This window comes from Aquila chrysaetos, chromosome 4, assembly GCF_900496995.4.
Source record: "Aquila chrysaetos chrysaetos chromosome 4, bAquChr1.4, whole genome shotgun sequence".
NCBI lineage: Eukaryota > Metazoa > Chordata > Aves > Accipitriformes > Accipitridae > Aquila > Aquila chrysaetos.
The window spans coordinates 6,011,223-6,034,334 of record NC_044007.1 but is presented as its reverse complement, the minus strand read 5'-3'; the positions used below and the strand labels follow the sequence as shown (position 1 = coordinate 6,034,334).

At 40.9% G+C, this 23,112-nt stretch overlaps 1 protein-coding gene across 1 annotated transcript in view; it reads right to left on the bottom strand.

Annotated features, from left to right (window-relative positions):
- Window positions 1-23,112, bottom strand: part of FAM135B (family with sequence similarity 135 member B) — a 270,746-nt gene that overhangs the window by 212,003 nt on the left and 35,631 nt on the right. The window contains exon 2 of the mRNA XM_030012198.1: window positions 1,780-1,842. The gene's annotated coding sequence lies outside the window, so the exon portion shown is untranslated. The remainder of the gene's footprint in view (window positions 1-1,779; window positions 1,843-23,112) is intronic.

The window sequence follows — 23,112 nt, the reverse complement described above, 5'->3', positions numbered from 1 at the left end:
GATCCTTGGGCATACTTGGTGTCCCAGAGCCCAGCATAGGCAGCAAATGTCATATTCTAGATTCTTTGTGTCGAGCCTTTGGGTTATTTAATAATAACTTGGAGCAGATATTCCCATTAGGTAGCAGGATACCTAATAGATGTTCAGTGGAGCAGTCCATCCTGCAGGCCCCACATTGGGCTGGGAATAAGTTCTACAGGCTGTAGACTCCTTTTCAGTCTGCTACTCTACACTACTTGAGTCAGTCTACCAATTCTGCTAAAATCAGGATTAAAAAAAAAAAAAAAGTATTAAATTAATTGAAATCAGCTCAGAACTGCAAAATTCCCCAGGTATCTGAATCTCAGCACATAAAACCTTACACGATGAGGCACAAGCATGTGAGTTAAACACACGAACAGGACAAGGAAGCGAGTATGTCTCTCGCAAGCTGTCTCATGTGGCAGGGAAAGACCACAACACTAAGCTTCCACCTGGAGCACCCAATGAGTGGTCGCGGGCAGAGACCACATCCTGGCTGCAACAGCTTTCTTCAAGCTCTGGGACACAGCCTGCAGCACAAAACCCCTGTGACAGCGCAATGTGGATGTGTGACGTCAACACCACGGCTGGGGAGCAGAAGGTAGGGCCAAATGCAAGCTTCAGGCTAGCAGCAGGAGACTCAACAGCTCTGTAGATAATGGACAGAGAAAGTTAAGCTTCTCTTTTGATTAACTAACTGAGATGCTGAATTTACCTCTTGGTTGCGATGCAGTTTCCAGGGACTGTTTCTTTCTACTCAGTCTTTATAATTTCGGGAAAAGGTAAGGTCCAAAGGGAAAGCACCTGGCCCACAAGAACAGAAAGCACTTTCAGTCTTGAGGCTTTGATTTCTTCTGGATCCTCTATACCCTCTAGGAGCGTTCAGATGGCAAGACCCTTTTAGGAAGCATTGCACCATATTGCTATAACAGGATTTGAAACACCCTCTGGTGCGAAAAGCAACAGAGTCTCACATAATCCAGTTTCACGCTATGCAACAAAGGAGCAGTTAAGCAAAGGAAGAAGGAGAAAAACAGGAGAGGGGATCAGAAGATGCCTTTCATGCAGCTATTTGATAAAATATGTCCAGAATGGTTAACTAAAACATATCTGTATTTATTTTGATGTAGCTAGTGACAGTCAGAGCTCCATCATTCATGCCCCATCATTGGAAGTGTTCAGTCAGGTTGGACGGGGCTTTGGGCAACTTGATCTAGGGAAAGATGTCCCTGCCATTGGCAGGGGCATTGAACTAGGTGATCTGTAAAGATCCCTTCAAACACAAACCATTCTATGATTCTAAAAAATATAACAGATTCTTGAGAAGTACCACAGTATAAAGGTGTTTCTAAAATAACACAGCATTTTCATGTATCATACAGGGAAATTAAAGGTAAAGACTACAGCACTAGAAAAAGAATAATCCCTCACAGTATAAAGTATAATTTATCATTTGTATTTCACACAAAAAACACTTAGTATAATATATACAAGTATCATAAAGACTTGGCTTGCTTTAATAGTTGTATCCAAGAAAAGCTTCAAGGGCGTAAGCTTATACTTCTCCTTACAAGTCCTTACACTTATCCCATCCTCAAGCCACAGACTCCTCATTCAGCTGCTATCCATTTAACATTTTGTTTCATTCTGCCATTCAATTTGTAGTCCAGCATCTTACTTGTTACAGCCAACCAGCCAGGTAAAAAGCCTTGCTTTAAATATGAAAAAGCTACATTTACCCACCAGTGCTTCCCTTACCTGAAAGGCAGTTGGAAATCTCAGGATACGGCCTTCTTATTCATGACTCTGGAAGATTGCATCCTAGGTAGAAAACCCAGAATAAATAAACTAAGCATATTTCAAATGCTTAACATGATACAAACATCTGATAGGACTTGAAGGAGCTACAGCAGCATTAGGAGTTCAAAAACAATTTCCAAAGTGTCTTTGTGTACCATAGACCAAAGTTCTGGAAAATAACTCACCTACTGAGAGTGAACTATAGGAATGAGGGATAAACACATTTTGGATATCTTTAAAGAGTGACCAATATCGGCTACCTACTTAAGCACAACTTTCTAGGGTCCTCTGCAAAACGCAGTTATTTGGTTTAGAGGCATGTTTCTTATCTTGCCAATGGCTGAAGCAAAAAATGAACCCAAGCATGCAAGATTATCATCCTCCATCTTCAGCTTTATGCCCATGGCAGGGGAGGAGGATTTTGTGAATAACCCAGCCCAGGCCTGAAAGATCATGTTACGGACAGCCTCAGGAGCTGCAGAGCACTTCCCTCACTACTGCAGTACCTCACAGAATCACAATCAATCATTATTTTTCTAAACATCCCAATGGAAAAAGGGCTGTCATTGTCATTTATTTTGTGTATGGAAAACAAGGCATGGACTTTCTCAGAGGCATCCGCACAAGCAGCTGAGACTTTCTGAAGGTCAGTGCTGAACTCTCTGAACATTGGAACAGGTTGCCCAGACAGCTTGTAGAGTCTCCATCATTGGAAATATTCAAAACTGGATTGAACACTGTTCTGGGCAATCTGCTCTAGCTGATCCTGCTTTGACCAGGGCTATGGAAAATGTGATCTCAAGAGATACCTTCCCACATCAACAATTCTGTGAAATCATGAACGAGTCCTATACTCCACTGCTCCCAGCATGGATTCTACAAATTCCTGATCTCTGCCCACTTAGTTCACCCACTGCTAACCTCTCCCTTAGTTTTACACATAACCTCATTTTTCCTCCACACACACATATTGCCATACACGTATAGTCACACCTTACACACAATCATTCCAGTCAACCTACAATATCCTAATCCCAAATCACTTGGTCTCTTCCTAGGTCTTGTTACGTCCTAGACCTCCCTCTGCCAATGTTGTGTTGTAAATCATAAGGGCAACTTCCTCCCCTATTTAGCTTGGGCACAGTGCAGGCAGCCTTCCTCCCACCTTGGGTGTCCCACCTCCCACCTTATGTCCCACCTTAGATCTGGTCTAACCTATATCATCCCAGAAAAAGGAAGAAAAGTTCCAGAGAAATTCTTCTTTGACACAGACTGGAAAACATCCAGTGCAGTCAACATACCAGAGAAACTTAGGTGTTTATGTCTAGCTGCTGCTAAACACCAGAAAAAACTGAGTTTATCCAAAGGTTTCTGGGCTGTTTTAAGACAGAAGTTCTGAGGGATGGATGGAACAGAAAGACCACATTTCTTCTTCTCTTTTCTCTTTGGAGTATCTGCTCCCAAGCACATGAGTGCAAGTCTTCCAGAGAAAAGCATATGATCCATTTCTAATCTGGACAAAACTGATTATTTCTCCTAGATTCTTTTATGGAAACAGCTAAACTATTTTGGCTGCAGTTTTCCAAAATTAATTCAGTGCAAGGCAGATGCCCCTGCATAAAGTGTTTCAGCCCAAGCAATTAAGATACAGCAAAATGATAAGCAATAAAAGCTAGAGTATTAGGATAAGAAATGCTGGACAACCTTAACAACAGTCATTGGTATCACTCCCGCCTAAAATACATATTAATTCACTAAACAGCCAGATGGGCTTGTTTGTTTAAGACTCTTCCCTAGTGGTTTTCAGCTTCTCTTTTATATATGCCTTTTATAATGCAAAATGCCAGTTGGCAGACAGTACTAGTAGTACCTTGTTATTAAGTGGAGTTTGCATATAAAGATTAAAAAAAAAAAAAAAAAAAATCAGACCCAAACACTTGTCTAACATTTCTTCCAATAAGCTTCACATTTCAGCCTTGCAAGTAGAGGAGAAACATCATCCTCATTTTTCTCTAGGTGAACCACGGTACAGATAAGCTAAATGTGCTTGAGAAAATGTCTTACAGGTAGAAAATGGGTAGGGTAGCAAACAGCTTACTCAAAGATATCCTTGCATGCAACACGCTATTCAGCCACTGGATGGCAATCTGTTGTACAAAAAACAAGTGGCAAACTACCACTTTCAACAGTGGTGGAAGTTAGTATTTGAGATCTGAACACCTAGTTTACGTTGCTTTAAGTGCTGACCTATAACTTCCATCTACCATATTGCTTTCTCGGTCAACGACATTCCAAAGCCCTTTTAACCAGTGGTAAGATGGAAACTGCTCGAGACATTATTGTCTTACTCAGCTGAAGGTGGAAATGCAATGGTATGAAGGAGTAAGATCAGGGAAAAGTCAAACTCCAAACAGTTCCAACAAGTCTGGGCAAAGCAATTTAAGATGTTGTTATCCAGACTGATGAGTGCCACCTTTCTACCACAGCTCTATAGATTCCATTGGAATAAAACCAGAATAGGACATTTATCAGTGTCCCAGCCACCCCTGTTAATAACAGAAGTTGCTAGTGGACACCTCCTTACCTCATATTCAAAATGGCTTTCAGCAAATGGGTCATTCATAGCATCATGAGGTGGAAGGAGCTCAGTGTAGCAACTTTGGAGGCACGTCTAGATTGCAGACTGCTTTGGAAAGACTTGCACAGCTATTGGATGCAGTGTAAATGCAATGTAAAATTGCTCAAGTGAATCTCCTACAACATTGCTGAAGTGAATCTACAAGCAAAGATACATACCCATTGATTCCCTCTCTCACTACCTTGTGTTCATTCTCCTCTCTTGAGTTACTAGAAGGCATGAAGCTTCAGATCCTCCCTCAGCAAGGCAAGCCAAGTTAGCAAGTTTGTAACAGCTACAATAAAGTAATCTAAGGGATGGTAGAGAGGAGCAATGAACCTATAACCAAAAGGCCATGAAAATTATATATACCATAAAGCTGAGTTCCTCTGTTCTGGCAAGTCTGCAGAGAAGGCTGGAAGATCAAAGTAACCCATTCACAAGCATTAATGGTTGAGAGACTATGACTTCCTTCTTTCATTCTGTAAATGGCTAAAATGTCATGAGGTCTCTCACTTTAAAAAATAAAAATAACAAAGGATTTCTGGTGTTAAAGTAAATTTCATTTCTACTTTTCCTGTCCCTGAATCAACTCAGAGAAGTGTCCGTCCCATGGTTACCCTGCCGCAGCCATAGCAATACAGCTACTGTGTAATTGCTGTGCATTATAGCAAGCGCATGCACCACATAGCCTAAGGGATAATCAGATGTTGGGGACAAGATTCCAGGAACCTTCTCTGATCATTTTGTAGAGCAGCTGCGGGCTCATTTCAGGGAAGCTTTTCCTTTGATGCCTGCTTTCATTTTCTTTGTTATTTTCAGGAAAGGAATGAACTGGAAAATCAAAGAAAATTCTGGGATGTTTGGGAGAGAACAAATACAGTTCAGATAGAAAGGTGGGAGTTTTGTGTACCCGGACTTGTTGAAGTGCCTTACAATTTTTGAGCTTGCCTATATAATTTGAGGATTGGAAGCAGAAGATTGCTTGCCATTCAGAGCATGGTGTCTGAGTCGCAGTCTTACTAAACCTCTGAAATCCTACCATGGCTACATAGTGTTAAAGGACTAGTTCTCACCTGTCTTCTGGGTGGCTAGAAAAATTAATCAGAAGAAACTAAACTGACCTGCTTTGTAGAGCGAATGCCGAAAAAGCCCTCCTCTCTTTGCATGCAAGGCCAAACAGTGGTTTTGAAACACACATGTTGTAACTTTAAGATAAGCTAAATATTAAGGGCTTTCATAAAAGGGCTATGCAAGCTATATGACACTTTTCGGTCTGTGGTAGTTCAAAGAAAGGTGAAAGATATTATCTTGCATAAAAACTCACAGAACCATGTCTAAATATCTGTGTAGATATCTGCTGTTCTTCTTATATCTTATTATTTATTGAAGAGAAAATAAGAACTACTCCAAGTCTAAAGCAAGAGGTAAACCACAGGTGCAGAGAGCAGCTGGAAGACTTCAGGGATTTGCCATACCATAGGATTTACCTTGAAGTCCACAGGTACACAATTCAAACACATTTCCTTCTCTTTATTTGTCAATTTTCTTCTACTGAGCATATGACAAGAGTCAGTGATAATACATGCCACCAAATGGTTTATCTCAATGGGGAGGACAAAGATGGAGTAGATGTGGAGTTAGAGCTAATCTGGGATGATGACAATGTAGCACCCTCTCGTTGCATGTCCCAGCCCATGTAGGCGTATCTTTAACACTGAGACCATACAGCCTGGATATTGACACTTAAAGATATTTGAATGACCAGAGGTAGAAGGACTTGGGCATTTGTGTTTCCTAACTTCTCAGCTGGAGGCTTGACATGAACGAGTAGGGATTTGGTTTCCCAGTAAAGTGAACCCCGCAGCAGAACCCACATTCAGCATTCAATCAAAGCAGAATACCCTTCTTCATGCTATTACCAAAAATACTGATTAAGACAAGAAATTATCCAGCTCCAAAAGAAGAAAAAAGAAGATTGTTGAGGATTTTCCCTGTAAGTTGCCCCTGTTATTCTAGAGGAACAGCTGCAGTTCACCTTACATAATTTAGCATGGTCAGAGTCCAGGGGATGACTGCAAAGGCTGGGCATACATGTGACAGAAGGAAAGGCACTTAGCTTTTCCTTCTTTGCTTCCCAGATCTGAGGGTAAAACCATGTTTTTGTTCCCCCTGCCTCATTCCACCCCAGCAGGAAAAATTCCCACGTGCACTAACAGCAACAGAGCCTTAATCAGAGCCAAAGCCCTGGGCACAGCTCCATCACCAGAGTATATTTTATGGTCTTCCCTGCCACATAAGTGCAAGTAGGAAACTCTATGTGCACACACCATAGCAGATGGTGTAGGTGGGAGCGTGAGGCACCTGGCACTACTCTGCCCACAGCAACATCATGGCATAAAACATCAAGTTTATTGTTATATATAGATCCAGCTACCAATGAGGAGAACTGCAAAACATGTCTCTTACAAACACTACTGTATCCTTGGAACCATTGATTCAGTGTAGGGGATTGGGAAGGAAGAAGCACTGGGAACAACAAGGGCTGTGGCTGATGCACTGCAGAAGAAGCTCAGGGGGTCCTGGCGGGCAGTGAGCTGAATATGAGCCTTGGCAGCAAAGACCGACAGCCTCCTGGGCTGTAACAACAGGGCCACAACCTGTAGATGAAGGGAAGGGATTATCCGTCCCCTCCTCAGCACTCTTCAGGCCGCACCTAAATACGACATCCAGTTTTGGTCCCCCCAGTACAGGAAGAACAATGGATAAACTGGAGCAAGTTTCGCAGAGGGCCACTGAGAAGGTAGCAACTGAAGCATTTGCCCAGTAAGGAGAGGGTGAGGGACCAGGGCTTGTTCAGCCTGGATAAAAGACTGCTTTGGAGGGACTGTTGAGGGGAGAGGCTACCTATGGGGAGAGGTCATCAAGAAGATAGAAGAAGGTTCTTAATGGCAGCGCATGGCAGGGAGACAAGATACAATAGGCATAAGCTCAAATAAGAGGGATTCAAACCTTTTCCCCATCAGGACAGTCAAGCAATGGAACACATTTCCAGAGAGGTTGTGTGGTGTCCATCCTCGGAAGTTTTCAAGACGGAACTAGATAAAGCCCTAGGCAATCTTAACTGACCCCGCAACTGACTCTGCTTTGAGCTGGGAGCTGAGCTAAAGACCTCCTGAATTATGCTATGATACCTATGACTTGGCTCACTACAGAAGTCACTTTCCCAGTTTTCCAAATCCTCCCTTAGTAGCCTGCCTTGCACTCAGTCTGTAAAAGGAAAAACTGAGATCATATGCATGCGTACTTCTCAGTGACGACATTCTGGCTAACAGATTGGCACAGCAGGTACATGTCAAACCAATAAAAAGGAAAACTAAAAAATGCTAAAGATAATCACTGAATTTATCAGAGCATTACATCACATTCTTTTTATTTTCCTTTCTTCTCTACTCACAAACACAGCCATACCCATTCATTACCCAGCTCTGAAATTAAATGGGGCAAGAGAAAGACTCATTCTCTTCAATACAAAGGGAAAAGTAAATATTTCCTTCTGCCTTGAAAGTCTGCATGACCCGGTTCCCTGCCAATACCCAGGTATGAAAGATATGTGAAAGAGAAAGGAGGGAAAGATCAAGGTGAAAACCAGTAAAGGCTCTTCTCACAGCCTGCCTGTTGAGAAGTGATGAACCCTTATCTATTTTTTTGTCCAGTTCCCATCACAGACCATGCCCTTGTTTGCCCTTCTGCATGGGACAAGGGATGGTAACAGCCCCTCTGCAATCTACATAAACAGCCCAAACCAGCACAGTGTTTTGATTTTAACAAGGCAAAAGAGTGTCCTTATGCTTGATTGGCCACAGCACAAAGCCATACCTCCTAACAGAAACCACAACATATAGCATGTTGCATGTCACTGGCCATAAGGTGGCAAAAACCTTGAGAGGGCTCATTCCAACCCTGGCTATCTTGCTATCAACTCCACATGCTCCTCCAGAATCCCAGTCCTCAGAAGCTAGCTATACCTTTCCCTTCCAGCAAAAAGCAGTCTCGCTAATGTGGCCAGATATCTCACACCTGTATTTTTGTTTGAAACAGAGGAAAGTGGGACTGGTTTTGTTCTGCTCTGTTCTGTCACCAAACAGGGTCATTACTCACTTCTGGGTGAACTTCAATAAATCCTCTGCTGAGCTACAGCTGTGACATAAGGAAAAACAGGGTCAGGGTGGGTGCAGAATAATGATGTGTCACCCAACAAGCAGTTGGAAGTGATTCTGCACAGGGCATAAAGAGATTGAAATGGGAGACTTTGTCAATCCTAGCACTGAGCAACAGGACTGTGTGCTTTGGCTAGTCGTGCTTTGGAAGGAAAATCCCAGTGGGGTAATTGAGTCTGCTTAGGTAGGAGAGGTCTCTCTTCTGCAGAGACCTGGGTCTCCAGAAAGCCATTCAAAGGACACCCATCTGAGCTTATCCCCAGCCTCCCCTCAGCAGTAGCTAGGAAAAATATCAGAATCAAGCTATCAGTCATTTTGAGCTACTTCTTCTTAGGGAGCCAGAAGACTGAATCCCTGCTGGAGGTCTGAGAGGTCTCCCGATTTTCAGGAAATTTGCCTGGAGACCAGAACCAGCGTTTACCAAAGCTAGTGATTTCTCTGTCCATTCAGTGAAGGTGGGCCAGCCTACAGCCAAGAGGTATCAGGCACTGTAGCCTCCTAAGGGTCTCCCCTGGGACAGCATGAGCACTGCTGCACATCTCTGCTTCCAGCTGGGGCTAAGAGTCAAATGTCTTAAGTACCATTTAATACCATAGTGGGAAACTCAGCTGGTGGTCTGAAGTATGAGGCTGAGCACCCTGTTCCAGATCCTCCAGAATCTACATAAACAATTCAGAAGTCCCAGTTTTCTAGTTCCTTATGTTTCAATGATCTAGGATCACACCTACATATATACACATAAATATATGTATATAAATACATTCATACATATATCCACAGATACACTCTGTAAATATATGTATATGACTTTATACAAATGCACACAGACATTACATATATTAGTATACACACACAATATGATTTGGTCCGTAATCATGTATTGACAAGATACTATACATGTGTGTGTGCTTTTGTACACACAGGCACAAATATAAATTTGGGTCTTATGGAACTAAGCTAATTATGAATCATTTTAGCACAGATTTAGCATAAATACAGTTTCAATCCATCTTTCTAGAATGAGTTAATACTTTTTTATGCGAAACCTCTTTTTCTATTGAATTTGAAATTTTAAAAATATTTGGAGAAGATGACTAATACAATGCTGGTTCTAAAGGATAAGCTCAGTTTCAAAACAAAGTTGTTTTCTAAAATATTCTCATATTTATATTTCTCAAGGTCTAAATTACCATAAATTTACATTTTAAATTACCCTAAAGGTATTTCTAGGAAAGTTCAACAAATCTATTCCAATCACAAGGAAAATAATCTCTGAACTACATATCAATCTTTCCATAATTTCACATGAATATAAAGACTTTATCAGGTTCATCTTCTAAAAGACTAAGAAATCTGAAATGAGATCGGACTTGTTGATCAGTTTTACAATGTATTTTTTTTCTCCCGTTTTTCTAATATGACAAATCAATGAAATAAACTGAATCCTTTTAATTCATACTGTGAAGGACATTAGAAAGTTTTTTCCACTATTTCAATCATTATTCCATTTCCTTTTCTTCTGCACTTCCCTTGTTCATTTGCCATGCTCAAAGTCCATGGACAGGAGCACCCACCAGAGGATAAGGCGTCCTGAACACTAGAGGGCAGATTAGAAACAAACCATCAAGTTTATTGCTCGTCATTCAGCCACTGAATTAAAAATTTTTTTCCAGCAATTTTACTCTTTATTTTTGCATTCCATGAGCAATTGGGATTATTTTAACTTTAAATATCTATGCCAGTGATCATAATTGCTTAGCATTTTATTTTCTCTTAAATATTCCTTGTGAGCCAAAGCAGGAAACTTCATGGGAAGAAAAATCTCATTCAGACTTCCAGGTTGAAGGACTGTTGCTTACATGCTTCCTGCAGCTGATGGGAAATAACTTATGGCAATAAGACTCTACACAGAGTGAGCTCTAGCGCAGATCAAACCAGTAAGTTCCTTCACACCTTTGTGCACATGCTGGTACTGCAAGCATATCTGAGAGGCATTGACCAACACCCAGGGCTAAATGTTTGCACATTAAAAATGAGATTCACTTGCTTGGCACTCATTTCACCGCATGCTTCCTCGCTCCAGCCTGATTCTTAGTTTCTGCCACCCCTGTAAACACTGATGTGTAATTATGACACCCCCCTTCCCTGCAACCTCATACACTGATTTTCCTGCATTTGGGTGATAAAGATGGGATTTCTATCACTCCCAGCCACTGGTGGTCTCTGGTAGAGAGACAGTCACATGCACAGCAGAAGTGACATGCACATTTATGCACATTAGAGGATTTATTTCCCTCGCGCTGCCAAAGGCAGCCAGCCCATAAACATTTGAGACAATTCACCTCATATCTCAGGACAGCTTGAGAGAATACTTTTTTTAAAAGTCAGTCACAGCCTCACAGAAAGCTCTGAATCACACCTGGGGTGAAGCAATTATGCTTAACTCTTTTGCACATCCTTAGCGTGTCTCTTCTCACCACCAGGAACCTAGCAGACTGCTGTAATTCAGAGGGATGTCTCAGTACTATTTACAAACACACCTCCTTTTGCAGCATTGCTCTCTCAGCATAAATGCAAATATAGACTCTGCAGTATCTCACACACATAACATTTAGTGCTATGCAGATCATGCCTAGAAGTTTTGCGAAGCTGCTTCCTTCTAAATGCTGAAATAAATTAAAAAATCTGCTATTCTTCAAGCCATGATTTTTCCTGGCAAACCTCAGTGCAGGGTCACTCGGAATATATCTTGTGGATTCATGCAGGCAGAGGAAACAAAAATAGCCAGTCTCTGCTGGCTGAGTGTTTAGGCAGAGACATGCAGCTGTATTAGTGTGGCTCAAAGCCTGAACTAATATATCTCAAGGGATCTCAGAAGGACTTACTAACTTGGGTACGGACACATGTATCCATGTTATATGACCTCTGGCTCACAGTGGGCTCTCACAAGCATGCAAAAATGCAGACCACGACCTTCATGCTTCCAGTCTTTTCTGGCCCAGCAAGGAGAGCAAGACACTTCCTCAGCCATGCAAAAACAGAGAAGAAATGCAACATGAGCATGATAAACCCTCAGACAGGGTGAAATGGGCACATCAATTGATCCCATAACAGGTGCTATTTCCCCCTTGGTGAAACACAAGGGACATGGAGATCCTTTAAAAATCGCTGAGCAGCCTTGTAAGAACCAGATAATGTGGCCATTCCTGCATTTCTCTGTGGTGGGTTAGCCTTGGCTAAGGGCCAAACTCCCACCCAGCTGCTTACTCACTCCCAAGCAGCTCCTGTTGTTGAGAAGCAACAGGTCAGGGAGAGAAAATAGGATGAAAAAGCTCATGTGTCAAGATAAAGACAGGGAGATCACTTACCTATTACTATGATGGGCAAAACAGATTCAAACCAAGGAAAATTAATTTAATTTATCACCAATTAAAATAGATTCTGATAGTGAGAAACAAAGACAAACATTAAAAACCCACCATTCTTCCCCCCAACTTTTCCCCATTCCCAGCTTCACCCCTTCCCTCCCGACTCGTGTCCCCCCGAGGGGCGGCGCAGGGGCTGGGGACAGGGGTTGCGGTCCGTCCCCCCCAGCCCCTCTCGGCCGCTCCTCCCTCCTCACACGTCTCCCTGCTCCAGCGCGGGCCCTTCCCCGGGCTGCAGTCCTTCAGGGACAACCTGCTCCCGCCCGGGCTCTCCCCGGCCGCAGCTCCTGCAGGAAAGATCCCCCTGCTGCGGCGTGGGGCCCTCCCCGGGCTGCAGGGTGGGTCTCTGCTCCAGCGGGGTCTCTCCAGGGCTGCAGGGGATCCCTGCTGCGGGCCTGCACCGCCTCCCGCCCTCCTCCTCCTCCTCCTCCTCCTCCTCCTCCTCCTGCTGCTGCTGCTGCTGCTGCTGCTGCTGCTCCCTCCTCGGCTTCCTCCTCCTCCTCTGCCTGTGCCGCCTTCGGCCCTTTCTGGAACCTGTTTTCCCCCAGCTTGGCTGAGGGGCTCAGCCGTGTCCTGCGGTGGGGCCGTTGGAGCCGGCTGGGACCGGCTGGAACCGGCTGTGTCCGGCACGGGGCAGCCCCGGCCTCTCCTCACACAGGCCGCCCCGCAGCCCCGCTGACGGCGCCTGGGCACGGGCACCTGATAGTGTGATATACTTAGTTGCTGTGAATTCAGCAGGGATGTTATGACATGTCTGTGTGGAAAAACAGAATGCCATCGAATGACCTAAAAGTGAAGGGATACTAAACCATATGCTAATAAGGATAAAACTGTGTTCCCTGGATTGGAAGTAAACACCAGTTTGTGTCTTCAAAGTTTATTTATTTCCTTTGTGATCTACTATGGCCCTTATTGCCACATATCCAACAGACTGCGCCTCATCTTTGTTCGTCTCCAAGGAGCTTCCTTTCTGTGCATATGAGAGCTCAGACCCACGAGCAAGCACCTGCTTTCAAGAGAAAAGAATGTAAATGGGAAGAGGAATAAAAAAGGACAGCTAAGAGCACTGAGGAACAAGGATACACAAAAAGCTCGACTTGGCATAGGAATACAAAGGTTGAGGGAGAATATGGTGACTCATGCTTGTAAAGGAGGAATGTCAAGATAGTGGAAGAGTTAGCTAACTTTAAGTATGATACAGGCACAAGATCAGTTGGATATATAACGTTCAGAAATAGACTTAGTTTGGAAAATTACAAGATGATTTCTAACGATCCAAGAATGGTGGTTTTGCCCAGGCAAGATTGATAAGGTTTGTCATGGATTGAAAAGAGAAAAAAATTGCTTCTCTTGATACCACTAGACGTCGTCTTCTCCCTCAGATCTCAGAGGGGATTTGTTAGATTGAATTTCTGTTGCTGCAGAAAGATAGGATAAATGCTAACAGCCATGTCTCCTACTTCTTGAGGAATCATGTCATAGCAGCTTTAGGTTTTGCATGGGCTGTGGGGAGGGTTAGTAATATTTATCAAGCACCAAATTATTCCAGTGGTTGTTGGCTAAAAAATTGACTTATTTTAGAATGGGTATAAGCAAACTTGAGGGCAATTTATGCCTCTAGCCAAGACCTGGTATAATTTTTTTAGATGTCACTGTCAGCCATTTTTTTAACTGGCAATTTGGCACTTAATTCATTCATTTAAATCGAAGTGAGGCAACCAAATACCTTGGTAAAACTGGCCCCAGATTTTTTTCGTACTTAAATCCCTGGTCAATAAATAAAACATAGAAAATCTGTGTTGCTCTTCTTTGTCCTTTCTCTAGACTCAGTTGTGAGCTCTGTGGTTCACTGAAGATGCCTTAGTCTTAGTACATGCTTGCACAGCAAATCAGTCCAGTGGAGAGTCCCGTTGTTATTGTGAGATAAATAACAATAGGAGCTGGGAATGCATAAGTAATTCACATGTGCCAGCAAGTATGAATCCTCCACCCTCTTTAATAAAAGAATAGTCTGCAAAAATACCTCTAAACCTCTGTAAGAAACTATATGGAGGGGAAAAAAAAAAATTCCCAGCACATTCATTTGTCCTGGTTTTGTAACACTCATGCAGATTTTGCCCATCTATTAATTTTGCATGCATTACGCACTCGGGCTAGGTACCAGCTGCATATTTGTACTTATCTAGAAGAAAGGAGGTCAATGCTAGAAGTGTCCTGGATGGCAAACTGCTTCACTTTCAACTTAATCAAATAATGAAAGAATTAAAAGTAATAATGAACCTACAATAAAGCAAGGAAATGCTGTGTAATCAGGCCCATTCATATAAATGAATCTTAAATTCCTGCTTGTTTAACATTCTAAGTTTCCCCTATTGAATAATACAAAGTCTATTGAACGATTTAACTTAGAACACAGAGCTGAATGTTACGTATTAAATATTAAGCGTATAGCAACGAAAACAGTTGTGTTCCTTGTGGGCATACAACTCTGGGCTGCTGGCTTAGTGGTTCAGAGGGAAGCAGGAGGGCACAGTCCCCATGCGGGGAATTCTGGTGGAAAATAAGGATGGAAGGAAGCAAAGGGAAGATTTCTGTAACTGGTGGGGGTTTTCTACAAATTTAGTGAATCTACATTGATGTGAGCCATAAAAATAAGACATACCTAAAAAATTGTCTCTACCACTGTACAGAATATTTTTCATGGAACAGTTCCTTTGGCAGCAAAAGGAGTTGTAAAAGACTGATAAATCACATCAGCCACACTGATTGCATAATGTCAGAGTGTAGTGCAGTATTTCTCATTCCTTTCATTATTTATTTAACCTTTTCAATGGGAGAAAAAGGGTCTTTTTATGGACTATTATCCGTTGAAATGCAGAACTTCGCCAAGTCGAAAGGATTCTGATAAGGCAGACTAAACAGAATTGATCCAATTATTTTGGTACAAAAAATTTATTTGACTATGTTCACCTCCTCTGCCCCCCTAAGCAACCAGACACAGCAGGAGAAGGTGTTCAAGAACACAGTGCACTTTAAAAATTTGTGAGCTACTCAAAACAGTCAAAGAAACTGGGCAGCATATGAGGCACTATAAACCAGGGAAATTTTACTGAAGTGAACTGCTAAAAAAGGTAGATGATTGAATATCAAACTCATATCAGGGTCTGTCAATGAGAAGTTTGGAAGCTTCTTATAAAGTTTGTTCCTTTAAATATTTTTCATCAGTTTTTAAATGCTTAACTGGGTGCATAGAGCACCTGGTGTGGTCTAGCTGGACAAATTCAACTAGTTCTTCTGAACACCCTGGTCATCTAAACTGGAAAAGGTTGGCTAATACCTGGAGATAGGGCAGAGAGTCATCTTTCTAAGAGATGGTAAATCTCATGTCCCAGTGTAACTGCAGTTGAAATTTCAGCTAGCTTTAGGACTAAGCACAGGCTAACTGGGTAAAACTTAACAACTGTACTAAAAAGTACAAGGATATATTCTGGCCTTAAATTTCTCAAACCGGAATTGCACTGCTTGCTTTGTATGAAACAATTGTGACCTGCAGTTATGTTAACTGTGAACAACAACGGATGTTTGCCTGGGCAATGTGAGAAATAGGGGCCCTCATTCTATTACCTGAAGTAACTGTTCTTTCGTTCATAAACCTAATTACTATTCACCGTAGCTATGATTTTTATTGAAATGTTTAGCAAGATTTAGATGCTGGAAAAGGCTGAAACAGCATTGCTACTATTCCCTTTATGAATCCATTAAAAAGGGAGCATACACCTTGCTCTTGAGCAAAAACACATCAAGGAATTTTTTTTGTCTACAATATTTACTTGAAGTTAAAATTAAACAATAAAGTATCAGAGAAATGCATTGCCCATCCAGAAATATGTTTTCAAAAACACAACACCTCTTATGTCTTGCCTCTTCTTTATACTTTCCTAGAGAAAGGATATAGGTGTACTTGTACGTTGTTCAGCCTGTAACTGTGTTGTATTAAATGGTGTATGAACAGGAAAGGAAACCCTATGTATCTCAAAATACACATATCAACCAAGTGCAGAGTTTAAACTTCTTTACTGTCCCACAGAATCCACACAGTACAAAAAAACAAGGTGCCCGGCAGGTTAATTGGAAACCTGAGTTTTCTCATTGTTCGTCGATCTTTTCATAAAGACAACGCACGTAGAAATAGAGATGGGTCAGCAGGATTAATGATAGTAAATTAGACACAAAAAACCCCCAGGATCTGAAGTTTTTCATTCCAACTCGAAAAGCAACAGGTATTCACAGGTCTCTTGAATTTTTTTTTTTGGTACAGACATATGCTTATGTTGCACAGATCTATTTAGAATGCAGCTCCTGAATTTGTGCACCATTGCAACAAAAAAAAATCAAGCATACAGCCAGTCAGTTGTGATGGAGAGGCCATTGCAGCAGTGAAAACATTTTGCTAAGCAGAAGAAACTTCAGGCCTGCCTGCAATATTCTCTAAAAGTATTAAGGCTGACTATACACTAGGTAGAAAAAACTTTACAACTTTCAGTGGAAAACTTCAAATTCATGCTGACTTCATTCATTTGTGCAGCTTCTTCCTGTAACATTTTATGGTGAGGAACATTTTCTTGACAGTAAACATATTCCTATACAACACCTCATTTAGACAAGTGTTTAATTTCGAGTACATACTTGATTCCCATGGTTTGCTGAATCACGTTCAAACTCTTAGCTGAAAGCCTAAGGCACTTTTACCTGTTATCCCACATTACCATCCTGGATCAGAGAAGTCATCTATTTATTAGTGTGTTGTATCTCCCTGGAATTAGAGGCTTCAAAGGGTGACACATTTAAAACTCCCATGGGGGAAACATGATCCATCTCACCTGATCTTTATCAGTCTTCTGGATACCACAAAGCACAACATTTAGGATTCGCTCCAAAACGTTTACCACCAACATCCCTGAGTCTCTTGTTATCCATGTATAAACATCTAATCCCTTTCTAATTCACTTTCACTGCTGTTCTCAGGAGTTTGCACATCTTAATCACAAATTGTGTGGAAAAGAACATTTTTGTTGGTTGAATTTGAATTTCTCACTATTTAGTTTCATTGTCTGTGCTTTGGTCCAAATGTTCAGATATAAGGAAAACACAGAAGCTCTTGATCTACTTCCTCTAGAGTATTATTTTTTTTTTCTTTTATAGTATTAAACTTAATAGCTTTGCTTCAGAGGAGACCTCCCCCAACACTCTATTAGAGTCATCACCCTTCTTTGCATTCATTTGAGGTCTGAAATATCCTTTTTGAGATAAGGCATCAGTTCTGCACATAGTATCTCAAGTAAAGATGTACTTTTTTCTCAGTAGCCTCCAACACAGTCCTTATATATCACAATGTGTTTTCTACTTTGCTTTTTAAAATTGCATATGGCAAAATCAGAAGTAGTTGGGGTTTTTGCTTCAATGAAATCTATTTTGAAGCACTTAAAACTGTAAAAGTAGTCACATTTTTCTCTCCAAATAATGATGACCATCCTACTTTAGACCAAATGATTGTTTGAGATGTCTTTCAAGAAAGTAAAATAGATTGTTTACACATTTAACACATATAAAAGTTTCTTTCCAATATTCTTAACAGCAACTGTGATTCCAGTTACAGTGGACATAAAAGGGAACTGTTTGTTTAAAATTCAGCCTTCTTAAAAAAAAAAAAAAGTTACCACACTGAATTCTACTTCTGTCTTCACACACCCTCTCTGATACTCTTTATGCTTTCATAATCACATTATCTGGCTTTTGAAATATCTTTCCGCTTCTGTATGAAAGCCTGAGCTATGCAAAAGAATAAATGAATTTGCCACTCATCAGTGTACTGCTGAACATGAATAATAGAAGCCAATGGAAGTGATTCCACACACACACACTTTCTTAAAGTCTTTCTCTTAGGACCATATTTTGGACAGTGCCTTTAGACAGCACTGTGCAGTTTAATTTGACAGCAGTGTTTGAAACTGGAAGAGGACTGTATTTGCAGCTACATCTCTCCCAGCAGTTTCAGCCAGAGTTTGTTGGGGGGTGATCCTCCAATATCTGGCCATTAATGAGTGTCTCTCAAAGAGTGTAGAAAGTGATGACCTTCATTTTTACTAGCTGCTTGGTGGCATTGCTTCTGAGGAAAGAACAAGCCATTTCAAACTTGGGGAGTTAACTGGGCTTAGCAAATTTGGTGGAGCCTGCAAGAGGAACAATCATTAGAGACACTCATGGAAAGAGAGAAAGGTGGGAAGCAAAGGCTGACTGCCAGGGGCAGAGCACAAAATTAGTCTTGATTTCTATTTTTATTTCCTTTCTGCATAATTCTAAATTTTCTTTTTGTTTTGTTGTTTTGTTTTGTTTTGTTTTGTTTAAAGTATGAAGTTCCTGAAAGAGCAATAGCTAGAGTGAATGCAATAGGGATCCTTTTAGAGATGTGAAGGGGTTCATTTGTGGAAGTGAAAGGAAACATTGAGGAACTACTCAAAGTTAAACCCCCAAATGTAATATATTTAGAGTATTCAGAGCATCTATACTGCAATGCTGTAGTAACATTTGGTGGTCTCTCCTGCTAGGTGGTACTGATATTGGAATATGGAGTTTCCTCTATATCTCAAAACTAATCTTTAAATTGTTTGGGAAGGACACTTCAAGTGGTTAAGTCTGCCCCAAAAAACTTTCAGAGATACCAAACACTCCACAGCAATTAGCTTAGTGACAGAAGTAGTGAACCCAGGCATGATCTGCTTCAGCGAAGGCGAAAGACCTCCATCAACAACAAAATAAAGAAACCCTAATTTCTTTTTTTGTTAAGTTTTTTGTTCCTTTACTCATTTCATCTGCAATCTGATGGAAGACTCTTAGATGAACTGGACCTTTGGGACATGCCAAAAATTTCTGCAGCAGGGCACTAGCAATAAGTCTTACCCCATGCTCAGCAGAATTTATCCACATAGAAGATGATACACCCTCCAACAGGGAGGTAAGCCCATTAGAAGGCAATATTAAGAGGCAGGAGAGAGTTGGATAGTTATTTATGTAAGCCAGCAGAGCTAAATTGCAATTATGGAAATCCTGCTACGTAACTGCACAGAAGCATGCAATTCTCATTACCAAAAAGAACCAAGAGAAAATAACGTTCATATGAAAGAAAATGGAAATTTAATCTCTTATCCTGGCTCTTTTTTTTTCATCAGCCCAATCAAATTGCAAAGATGGCCTGCAAGCCAGACTGTCCTTGGAAAGCTACACATTACCACTACTATCCTAAGCCTTCAGGCACTGCAGAACAACAAAATTGATCATCAGTATGGTCATGCTAAAAGGCAAAATATTTTCTCACCCCCTTGTTAGATAAGAACATAATCAAACACTTATGCAAATTCACAGAATTCAAATTTAAAGCCAAGATCTCTGAAAGCTGCTAATATGGCATGTAGCGCTATTGGGTTGCTTAGGGCTGAGAGACAATAAATTAACACAGAGAACTAGAAGTCCTTGGGTATCAAATCTCATTGGGAATACAAAACATCAATAAAAAGTGAGATGAGGGGGAGAGCATGGAAAACTCCCTAAGGAACGTTCAAGACAACATATTTCATCAGCAGATATGAAAATAAAGATGCCACAATGAACACAAGGAGGTATCCAAACTGGAAGCTAGCCAAAGCCACAGGATATTGTCTGAAGCAAACCACAGCAACCACATACCACGGAAATTAAAGCAATAAATAATCTTCCATATACAGGCAGGTACAATCAAAGCATTTAGGAGAAGATGGAGAAGAGGGGTCAGGATATTCTGAAGTAAGCAAGAAACAAGCTCAAGCCACCTTCCAGCCATGGAAAGATAAACAAACGGGAGAGAATTCTAGCTTTGTCTCTTTTCTCCAGCATCTTATGTGGTTGCTTCTCTGCTTGTATCACAGTAGAGTGTGAAATGACAAGCACCATTCTTCATGCTCTCAGTTCTACCATCAGTAAAGTAATGATCAGGATCCTTTTCCCTCTTTTGGGACAGGGCTCAATTACTGTTATTAACTTCTTAGGTTACTTGGGTTATTCATTTGCACCTCTACTTCAGTAAGTATATTCAATCCTTACGCATGTTTTACTAATCTTTTCTAGAGAGAAAATGCACACAAGTACAAATGTTTGAGACAATACAAACCTACCGCACTGGGTTTTCAGAGGTATGTGGCAGAGAAGGAGGCCAGGGAACAAACAAAGACAAAAATGTTAAGAGATTTTTAAGTAGATGTTTCAAAAGTTCTAAATAGATTCGATAGAGCATATCAATATATTCTGAATTTTTAAATTCCCATTAAGATTTGTAGTTTTCACAATAACAAAACTGAGAATTTTATCTTCTTACAACAATGCAATGATGTTTTCCCCATGCTGGTTTTTTTCCCGTTCTGGCTGCAAAAATGTTCATCACTAATTTGCTTCCCACAGTCTTTCCAGAAAGACTCTGAAATTCTATGAAGAGTTCAATGTGAACAAGTGCAAGGATTTTAATCTTTCTTACAGTAAGAAGCACTTGCATTTTCTAGGGCCTTGTGCTGAGAGCACAAAACTAGGCCTACCGAAACATCAGTGAGAGCTATGTAGGAAAAGACTGCAGTAGAGTATCTTTGGTACCCCTAGTCTCCCGAATACTCCAATATCAATGCATATACAGTTTGGTAAGAGGGAGACTTGTTAGTCTTCCCGGAGAAAATCTTTGTGAAATAGCAATGGGAAAGGAGGAAGGGAAGGGGATGTAACTGTTAAACTCCGCCTGCTTCAGTTATCAAATGAAAAGTTCACCAGCTTGAGCTGCTGGTTCATAAGCTCATACAAATGGAAGACTGTAAAAGTTTGCAACCCAGAGGACTGATTTTTCAAATACCAAGCATGACATGTGCTTCCTGCAGAGCCACAACTAGTATCTTTGCCTTGACTTATCTTTGTTGAACTAACTTACTCTACATAGACAACTGACTGCCTTTGTCCCATAAAATCTTTCTGCATTCTTCACGAGTCAGTAGAGGTTTTCCTAATACCACTATCAATACAACACAACATCAGTCAGAGATAAGAAAAACAAAGTGATCGTAAACATACTCCCATTACAAAAACGTCATTGTCCTGATCATCTGAGAGACAAAAGCTGCTCTTTCAGGGTAATGACAGAGCATTGAACATTACCAACTGCAGAGGAAACTGTTCAGTACAGATCAGGCCATAGCTAAATTGCAAAATGCTCCTTGTTGCAGTCTCAACCCTTGGCTCAGTCCTAGGGGACTTAATACAGGAAGAATGTCTTGCCTGAATATATATTCAAAGAATCATTATGGGTATTTCACATAGATATTTCATCTAGCGGAGGAACGTTATTTGGGAAGATCATCTTGGCTTTCTGTCTGTAGATGAGATCCTTACATGGAATTCTTTACAGCCCCTCCACCATCACTCTAAATGTTAGTATTTCTTCTATAACATTAAGTCTGGTTCCAATTACGCTGAAAGAAATAGAGGTACCAAGGCATCTTTATTTTCCTGAGATATGGAACACTTCTGTTGACTAGAAGATCCTCACCCTGCACCTCATGTTCTCCATAACTTCTAGGCAATGTTTTGTGAAAGCTAACATTTTTCTTTTCCTGTTGCATGCTCCCCACAAATCTACTAACTGTTGAAAACCAGCTATTGTAAAAGGTTGTGTTTGATTATACAGGGATTTGGAGGTTTGTTTATTCTTTACTGTTTTTAATTACAAACATCATGTTTGGCAGCATTTAATGAAAACTTTTATTTTCAGCTTCCCTTTCAAAGATACTTTTGGGGAACAAAAATTATAATAATGAAATAAATTAAGAAAGAGGTTTTCTGTATGCACTACTCTATATTAAATAAATAGCAGTGACAACACACAGCATGGACAGCTCTAGAGCTTCTGCTGAATTATGGCCAAGCTCCCCCTAAAAAGCTGACCTCCAGCCACTCACTCTCTTTATCACTATGGATTTAATCATTACTATGCCTGCAATACAACGTTTAATCTAGCAAGATCTTAAACTTAAATGAAAATATCTAGGTCCCTACATTTAGGCTGTATGTTGGCAGTTTCATTCCACAAAGGCTCTGCTATCTCTGCACATACCTAAAACTCATCCCCTGGCTCTCCTTATCTCATTCTCTGACTAGCAACAGCCTTTTCCCTGGCCTTGATGAATGCAGTTTTGCTGTGCTCATTGTCTACTTGGCATGATGTTTCAAAGGCCATTTTCCTAGCCTGCCATGGGGTTATTTTCTGTTTCAGTAACCCTTTACCTGTCCTCCATTGCCAAAAGAAGTTTGAATACTAACCTTTCACCTCACTTTTTGTACTTTCCTCACTTAATCCCTCATTCAGCACTAGTAAGAATCACAGCTCACTAAAGTTTTCAAATGATGTTTTCTGATCTTTCCCTGGTGTTCCTGCCCTCAAGCAACCTTCCAGAAACATGCAGTGGGCTACCTTATTCTCCTTCAAATACTTCCTTTGCCATGATGTTCTTCACAAATACTGCATGGTTTATAAGAAAAAACATAGGGCTTACTGACACTCAGCTCCTATAAGTAAGACTTGATATGTTAAAGAAAGATATGCTCTAATACAAACATGGTGCAAAAATTCTTCTATCATCTGCCCTTCGGGGGGACTTGGGTTAAATAACTATGATGAACCTTTTCAGCCTTAGCGTTCATAAATCAGAGCCTGCACACCTTCCCAGCTCTCTTCCTTCCTAAGCCACAGAAAACACAAGAGCAATCTACTTTGTCCTCATGACAGTCTTTACCCTTACAGGTCTGTCTTACATGGACTATAGATAAACTTCATGTTTTGCCAATTACCCGTGAAGTCTTTCTCTCCAAGGAAAATTTCTCTTTTGCAGGACTTATCAAAACATCTGAATTTCTGGGTAAATAGGAGTCATGTGGAGTAAGTGAGGTTGGCTCTCTAGAGAATTCC